Here is a 9,441-nt window from a genome sequence, read left to right on the forward strand (position 1 = left end):
AGACGTGTAGATGTTTATTCACAACAGGATATTCCTAATGGTCTCATTACCATCACTCTTAACATAACGGTGCATATACAAATTTAGATTCACGCACGTTCAGTCAATATCCATTTTCTTTTCACTGGAGCAAACTGTGCAACTGTCATCGTGCACCATTCCAGACAATTGATATGTTCTCCAAATGCATTATGAGCCCTGCCTAAATGTTCGTCGAAACAGCATTCATTCGAAACTAATTATGATGCATCATGCATTAACAGTTTATCTCGTATATACTGATTCGTAATCATAGAAAGTATGCACGGTATGATTTTATAAATTAGTAGATAAAAGCTCTATGATAAAGTACTATGATATGGGGTAAAGAGGGGTATAGGTACAGATGTACAACACAATTGGTGTACACATACACGCAAACACGCACATATACACTCATATAATTTCATATGTACGCACAATTATATCCTTGCTGTGTTATCAACAAGCCAAAGCTCTTTCCTTCGCTATGTTAAATAAAACAAGAATTATGACTCTTCCCCTCATCCAAATCGGACGCTCTCCTATCCCACTCAAGGTGTAGTTTCATGTACATATCTGTTTTGTGTCAGACTGAATAAATATTAAAAGCGAAAAGATTGCACACAATAGTCACCCGGAACCTCGGAAGGTCGAGAGGTCCAAGCATGAAGCGATCTCACCGCATTGTTCGGGGTGATAATCACATTCGAATTTTTACTGTCCCAGCGTACGCACACGAGAGAAAAGCGAATGTTTCTGTTCTGTCCTGAGGGAGAGGGAGGAGAGAGAGAGAAGGGGTTGATAGAGAAAGAGAGAAAGATAAAGGTAGAACATGGTAGAAAGAGGGAGAGGAAGGAAGATCGTACAAATATGATGTGCCAAACACAAGCTGCCACGAGTCGATATGAGGCGGGAAATCCATAACCCCGTTTCGCAGAAGTCCTTCAAACAGCGTGGCGCGAAAACTGGGCAGATCTGTCGTCTGCGCGTGCTAACTCATTACAAAGCAGAGGAAAGGAATATAGCATTCTATTCAGATCCGTTGCCATTAGGTCTGACGACGCTCATGTCAACTCTTTCTCTCTCTCTCTCTCTCTCTTTCTATCTCTCTCTCTCTCTCTCTTGCCATATCTCTATCTCCTCTTTTTTCTATCTATCGCTCTCTCTCTCTCTTTCAATGTTTCTTCTCTGTCATTGCTTTCCCGTCTTCTAGCCTTTCCAAATAAGTAATTAATACAGTTTTATCTCCAAAATTTACTGCACAATTTGCATTGCGGAATATTTCTCATTAGAATGGTTTGTTTGCCTTGCCTTTAGAGTAGCTGTTTGCCTTTGAATTACTTCCTTAACCAGTAATTCCGTTTTTCGTTAACCTTATTTTCTGTTTTTGTGTGCGATTTTTTCCTCCTTTTTTTTTGGGGGGGTGCATTTTAAACAATCATTCTCCAGACATCATATCAGTTTCTCTTTTTTCTGTCAAGCTTTTTTTCCTTTGTTGTATCTTTCCCATTATCTTTTGCTACTTCTACATCCTGTATAGGTATGTGTGTGTGTGTGTGCGTGTGCGTCTGTGTGTGTGTGTGTGTGTTCGAGTGAGTAAGCTTAAAGTGAGCGGAGGTAGATTAAAGCAAGGCAAACAAACGAAATGGGTATTTGATCTCTCGCTTCATTCCTGGGGGCTCGTTGTTGAAGCGGAAGGATATTCGTCGTAAGTGAAAAGTCCGGTGCTAGTGCAAGTATCTATTTTCCTTGTTTTTTCACGGTTATTTTTCCTCGTATTCATGGAAGGCCCGTTCGGTTCACGCTTGGCCTGCGAGTAAACCCCGTGCGCCCGGCCGCAGGGACTATAGGCGTTTAGTTGGCCCCACGCCTATTCCACGCAGTGGGTAAATGGATCGTTGTAAATTTTACGCTTTTTAACTCGCTCTAGGTTTCTCTTGAGCTAACGCACTTTCATAGTGTTTCATTCACCCTCTCCACCCATTTTTTCTCTATTTTTTTTTCATCCTGCCTTCGAATTCCCTCTTGGTTTCTAGCGGTTTTCTCCTCGTTTTCACACCGTTCACTAGTGTCTGGTGTTTCTACTCGACTTGGCGCTTAAAATGGTGCAGAAAGTGATCGCAGTGGACAATCTCTAGTCTAAAACAACAGACTTTGGTAACGTGAAATACTATCTACTGTTTAAATGACAAGTGAGTCGCATTCAAAATCGTCCTTTTCCTCGTAAATCACCCACTTTGTTTTCTCTCTCTCTTCTTTCTGTCTCCCTATCTATCTATCTGTCTATCTACATCTGTCATTTTCTATATGTGAACTTCTTCGTCCCCCTATACCGTATACATTCATCCGTGCAAATGGTGCGAAATATCACGATCTTTTGTTAGAGGTAATTACCTTGAACCCTCAATTTGCCCATACTTTGTGACAATTGAACCTACATTAATTTGAACTTTTAAATTTATTGTCTCTTTAATTTATTTTAAAAATTTAAATTTTCATCTTATGATCCTACTTCAACGAACAATAAGTATGTAACTATATAAAAATGATATTCCCCGAATTACCATTTCACGTAAGAATTTTGAACAGTGTAGTTATGACAGCTACGGGCAGTTTGGAGCAATTTGATTGTTTTCTGTCTACAAGCAATAAAATATCATTTGATATGATTGTATCGAGTAAGACCGTTGCTTTGTTTGCCAAGCCTTTGAACTTCTTACTTTGAAAAAGAAAAAGCTCCTTTCGGTACTTGGTGTGGCAATGTTTCTTCTATGAAATGAGTCTTACAATCGCGACAAATAGTTATACTAGTATATCTTTGTGGTCTCGACTCCAAGAGGGCATTTACTGCAAATGAAAATATAAAAAACAGCAACCCCAAAATATCTCCTTTCTCAATTTAACTAGTCAGACACATCCGCAACTATTAGTTTATGTACACTTCTACCATGACAAAAATGTGGAGGGACATAAACATAAAAGGGTCTTTACGGCTAGACTATTGACGCATGGGAATGCGAGTTTTTCAAGCACCGTGCACTGTTACGCTTGTATCGATTAGCCATGCGCGAGTTTGGCGTTAAAAAAAAAAAACAGTATCGCTTCTCCGGGTTCGTTTTCGCGTTCACACTTCTTTGCTTAAAAGTAGCAAAACAAAACAGACATTACCCGTGCATGAAAGGGAAACATCAATGAAAGACTTGAATGAATTCTAACTTCTGTATACTTTGCAGACAATCGTCATCACAAGGCATCTAGACTATATCCAAAATGTTCCATAAGATTAACAACTGCTTGTCTTTCGGTGTAGGTAAGACAGGTGGTCAACTTTATTCGTCTTTTTTTGGATTATTTTATCAAACTCACTTATTTGAGAATATTTCAGTTCCCTTATATTTCTTCTTCTCCTCCTCCTCTTTCTTCTTCTTCCTCTTTCTCTTCCTCCTCCCCTCCCTACCTGTTCTTCTTTCTTTGTTTCTTTCTTCTTCTTCTTCTTCTTCTTCTTCTTCTTCTTCTTCTTCATCTTCAACTTCTTCTCCCTCTTCGTTCTAGCTCAGTGTCCTCTCGTTCTTCAGCCTGCTATGCCCACGCTCATAACCAAATCAGATGCTCGCCTAAGTGCGTCATGCGCTCGCTCGATCGTAAGATCGCGCGCGTGACGTGTAGACAATGTGTGCAAGGAGAGCATAAAAGGCAATGTACCGCCATACATCTTCGCAGTTACCAACTGTCGTGTCCTCAACCGCCCCATCCTTTCTTTTCTCTTTCTTTAAAGGATTAGATTCGGCAATATCATCAGACACATACATTCTTCACTCATCTTCATTCTTCAGACGTCACTGCACTAAATTCCAGGTTGAAAAAGAAGAAATATCGAAGCAAGTCCATTATTACTTGTAGTCTAAATGCTTTTGGTTTTAATGCAATACTTTACGTATACTGGGATAACTTGAATTATGTAAAAACGCCCTCTTTCTACATCTTGTTGTCTATCTTTAACTTCTTTAAACTCTTTGTAAGCATGCGATAATCGCGTCACCCATAAACGAACGTTATACTTGTATTGCATTCGTACCAAATTATATCTATAACATGCAGTTCGTGTTTGGGTCAAAGTATGTGCTTGTGTGTGTAGTGTGGGTGTGTGGGAATGTAGATGTGTGTGTTGATTGGACTAGACGGATACAAAACGTAATCAATAAACTGCATGCTCTTTAGAGATCGTCTCTTAAAGAAAAAAAAAAAACGGCCACACTACATACTGATTTCCAACCTTATTATAGAAAACGTATAAGCGGTGAGACGGAGTCTTTTAGTGACCAACGAAAACACAACACTGTCAGATTGTAATGCAATGCCCCTTTAAGAGAATGTAAGTAGGCAGGGAGACTCAAGCAGAAGAAAACGGGGTATGTGCTCTAGCGGAGAATGAAGTTGAGGGCAATACACCATTGACTCGTGCTGGTAGTCAGTCGAGTAATTCAATAAGTGAATCACTATACAATTTCCAGTTGGTGTGGTCGTCTGTGTATCTTCAGCGAAAATGAGGGGGGAAAAGTGAGAACGATTTTAAAGGCGCGCATTTTCTGTGGAGAGTTCACTGACGCTGTTGTGTGTAAAACACTTTTTTTAGGTTTTTCTATGTGTCTGTCCCGTTAAAAACGAAGGTTTCATATATAGTTTTATTCCCAGCTTGGACCTATGGGTTTCTTTCGTGTGGCAAAGAGAGAGAGTGAGAAATCTTTTTACCTTGTATTTTTTTTATTTGTATTAATGATTTCTAGGAATGTAGCATATTATATAAATGTGTATTCATATTCATATGTTTATAAACATAGTTTTACGAATTTTTTCTATTCGTACACAGAAACAGACGGGACACACACACACACACACGCACACAAGCACACACACATACTCCCAAGATTGGTAACCAAAAAGGATTAGTTGTAGAAAACGGAAATAAGAATCAATTACCCCCCCCCCAAACACACACACACACACACACACACACACACACAAACAAATGCTCTCAACCAATAACAATGATACAGATATACGACTATCAAAAAACTTTGTACATCCTACTACCTACAGTGTAGATTCCACATCGTAAGAGAAAAAGATCGAAAAGAGTCTAAGAGTTTTTTGTGTTTTTTTTTTTCCCTTTCGGACTTACCCGCATTGACCCGAATATCGGGGCTCCGAATACTTCCGATCCGATTCGTCGCGATACATCGGTAGACTCCGGCGTGCACGTCGGGTAGAAAGTCTTCTGCGGAGACGAAGGGCGGGAAAGAGAGGGTGCCATTGCCGTCTGCGACGCGTAGTCGTTCGATGTTCTCCACGGGCGAACCGTCGCTGGCCAGGACCCAGCGAACTGTGGGGGTGGGGTCCCCGATTGCTGAGCAGGTCAGACGTCCCCCCTGGGTAGTGGCAAAGGCTACGACCGAGGGGGGAACCTGGTAGAACTGTGGCCCATTGTTTGCGGTGGTGAGGCAGATAACTGGGAAAAAATAAGCAAAGGACATCAAAATGATTTTTTTTTCTTTCAGTGCATGAACTACATGGTATGTTTCTATTTCCCGTGTATGCATTAAAATGTCAACTTCGCTTCATGTTTGATATATGAATGTGTTTCTTATCATATTATCATATGTAATATATACCTTTTAGATCAAATGCAACTTTTCACCAAAACTAGTAGTGAAGGGATCGTATAGCTTTTGGTTGAGACCTAACTTTAAGTTTCTAACATTTTTGTGAGATGATGAGAAACCTCTTATGGTGGGGTAATTCCAAGATGATTCAATGTTTATTTGATGAAATTAGTTTTGAAATGGCTGAGATATTCAAAACGGAGCAATCCTAATAAAAGGTGGTACCCACGTTGTATTACGATTGATTTGTTTTACTTTGTTTTGGGTTGTCTCAGCCATTCCAAAACTGATTTTCATCTAATGAAACTTGAATTCCTCTTGGAATGATATGCTCTGTATTATTTCATTAGTCGTTTCTAGGTATCTCGCAAAAAGTTAGAAACCCAATCCTCATCTCCACCAATACCATACCATATCTTTAAAAAACACGGGTTGTTTTTTTCAAAGATACAGAAGTAACCATAAAGTAAGTGGAAAACTATCATAATTCAAAAAATGTGTGAGATAGAACAGTACCTGGAATTGCGTTTGCGTTGTAACTTAATATAGAGCTTAGAGGTGTTGACATACATAGGCCTACTAAAAGTATGTAAAGACGAAACTACGCTCTGAAGGCTTGTGAGTACACCTCATGTTTATGGATCCACGCATTGTACGAGCACGAGCTATTAACGGCTGGGGCACCATTTATTGAGTTTTAGTCGTCATGTATGACAATGAGCGCTAAATGATCATTTTAACGGCATGGCAGTCGTCGGTGTTACAGGGAGCGTGTCGTAGTATGCTAGCTACCGTAGATGTGAACATGTTTTGCGCGCGCTACTCGAGCTAACGCTGCATTGCTCCGAGTACCGTTTGATTCGATTTTCGGGCCGGATCATTCCTTATCGAAACAAATAATGCAAAACAGAGAGAGAAAGAGAGAGAGACCTCCTGTCAAGCACATGCTGATGAGACAATGTCTGAACATTTAAAGGGGAAGGCTGTTCTGCTTCAGTAACTGAAGATCAGAGATGGGATCGCACCATTGTGTGTAGCTGAGGGGAAGTCCATTCAGATCAACCGCAACAAATGCCATTCCAGTCTGAATTTATTCTGCCTCACTTGCTTTTTTTTTCACTGTTTGACGACGACAGCTAAATACAAAACCAGAAAAAAAAAAAGACAGAAAGAAAGTGGAAACACGTTTTTTTTTTTTTTTTTTTCAAAACAAGAAAACGAAGCCCAAGAGTAAAACACAAGCGAAGACTTTGCATTGTGGTTCGGGGGTTTTAAGCATTATAGGCGTAACCTTCGTGTCTGCCTTTTAAAATTAATTGATGAAAATCTCCTTCGTCGACGGCTCTCCTTTGGACACGATGAGCTGAACTCATACTATTTGCTGACTGTATCTAGTCACACACACCACACACACACACGCACACACACTCCCACACACACACACACACACACACACACACACACACACACTGTGTGTCGATTTTTGTCAGACAGCATTCAACGCACCAATGAAAGTAATGGTACAGTTTTGGTTGAAATGGGGGGTCAGGTTTCCACCTTCTTTTGATGATAATTTTTTTCTCTCTTTTCTTTTAGATATTGAGAAGTCTTTTATGAAATATGAAAGAGCCTATAATTCTGAGAGGTATTCAAAGTTTATTTGATGGAAATTGGTTTTGAGATGGCTGAGATATCCAAAATAAACTGATCCTAATAAAAGGTGGACCTATCTCTTTTGTTAGTATATTTTTGCTTTACTTTGTTTTTGGATATCTCAGCCATTTCAAAACCGGTTTCCATCGAGTAAACTTTGAATTCCTCTGGAATTGTATGCTCTTTAAAATTTTTTGTATGCTCTTTAACATTTTTCATTAAGTGGATTCTAAGTATCTAAAGAGGTAATACGAAGTTTACATGATTGTGTTCCAACATTACTCTAGGTATGATGAAAGGTCATCATAAGTAAGGATGTTGATAAAATAAGTGGCAAAGATGCATTACCAGCTGCATTAAAACGGTCAGAGCTAGACCCTTACTGTGCCAGGGACTTGGACAGTGTTTCCAATGCCATGGGGTTATCTGTACCAATCGGCACTCAGCGCACACACACAAATGGCAGAGGGTTAAGTGAAATTGTCCCATGTTTAACTCATTTCTTACGAGATGCCCAAATCCATGTATGGACTTTATACAGGAGGCAGCGATTTCCCGAACGTGTTGGGTTAAAGGAGCTAATCGAGCAAAACGGGAGGATGCAATATACGAAGAGGGTCTGACGAGGTGGTGTGGAATAACAGCTAGGTGCGATCGAGGCAGCAGGTTTTTAGAATCGCACTATACAAAGATAAATGAAGATGGCTACATCCCATGCGATATTTCATATAACGCCATCAATATTTGCGCCCTATCACCAACCCGGAGACCCCCCGGGCCTTTCCGCCAAGCCAACCGTTTAATTACTCGCTCCCACAGTGATGGTGGTGGAAACGAGAAAGGAGAGGTGAGACCCAATAACACTGTAATATTTTTCTGCTGCCTTTTACGACCCCCTTTTCCTTCTCATACTTGCCCAACCCTTAACCTCAGAGTATTGTATGCGTAATCTACTTTTTTTGTCCATATCATTTTGTCTCGAGTGATTGAGGGCTACAATTCTTTCAGCGAGTTTCCGATCCTTCGTTCACTTATCCTCCTGCTATTATTGGTGTCTCTATTCCTACCTCGATGCAATTTGAAGTCTTTATCTAATACCTTTTCTTTTCTTGACTATCTTTACTGGTAAGAAAACCAAAAATTTATATCTCTATTTATCCCTAATATTATATCCCTCTTTCTCAGTTTAATAAGTATCATAAAACTTCAATAATCGAACTTATTATATTTCATTTAAAACAAATCAAAGTCATGTCTCTTCTATTTTTTTTTTTCATAAACGGAAAGCATACATCAACCTCGATTCTAAAATCTATTCTTATAAATGAACTTATTATCTGCTAAAATGCATATATTAAGTACAAAATATGTATGGCATACATGAAGAGATATGAAATAGAAACTTGAAATAAAAGAGAGAGAGAGAAGGGAAGGTATGACAGAGATGGGATAGAAAGAAAGAAGGAAAGACAGAGAGGAAGAGAGAGAGAGAGAGGGAGGGAGACCTTTCCGCGTGAATTTTAATGTAGCTCGCCCAGTTCATATTTACGGAAAACTTAATATCTATTTGTTCTGCGGAGTGGCCATGTACACCCCCGGGCCGTAGCGGCTGGATCCGGTGCGGGTTACCCACCCTGAAATGAAATGATAACCCCGATGATCGGTGAGGAAAACCCGGCGGCGAATAAAACTCTCTTGCGCTGAATCATAAACCCGGCAAACCATCCACACTCGGTTTTGAGGAGAGAGGATTCTGTCTAGATGCTCAAAGAGAGATTTCAATTAGACAATTAACCTTTAAGCCATTAATGTTTCTCCTCTCTTATACTTCCTTTTTTCTTTTATCGATTTCATCGAATAATGTTTCAATACTGTAAAAAATACTAATACTTTGAAAATTTAAAAAAAAAAGATAATATTTGAATTTATTTAAAGCTGCACATAAGGGTGCGGTTTACAGAATTGATGATGATGAAGTCTTGTATAGCGCCGGTATCCGCCAAGTCAGGCGCTCATGGCGCTTGCTCCAAAATAAATACATAATTCAGCTTAAATTTCATGGGTGCACCGCTTGCGATATGACAGTTAAAAATAAAAATAAATAGTT

Source organism: Diadema setosum, chromosome 6 (assembly GCF_964275005.1).
Source record: "Diadema setosum chromosome 6, eeDiaSeto1, whole genome shotgun sequence".
In the NCBI taxonomy this organism is placed as follows: domain Eukaryota; kingdom Metazoa; phylum Echinodermata; class Echinoidea; order Diadematoida; family Diadematidae; genus Diadema; species Diadema setosum.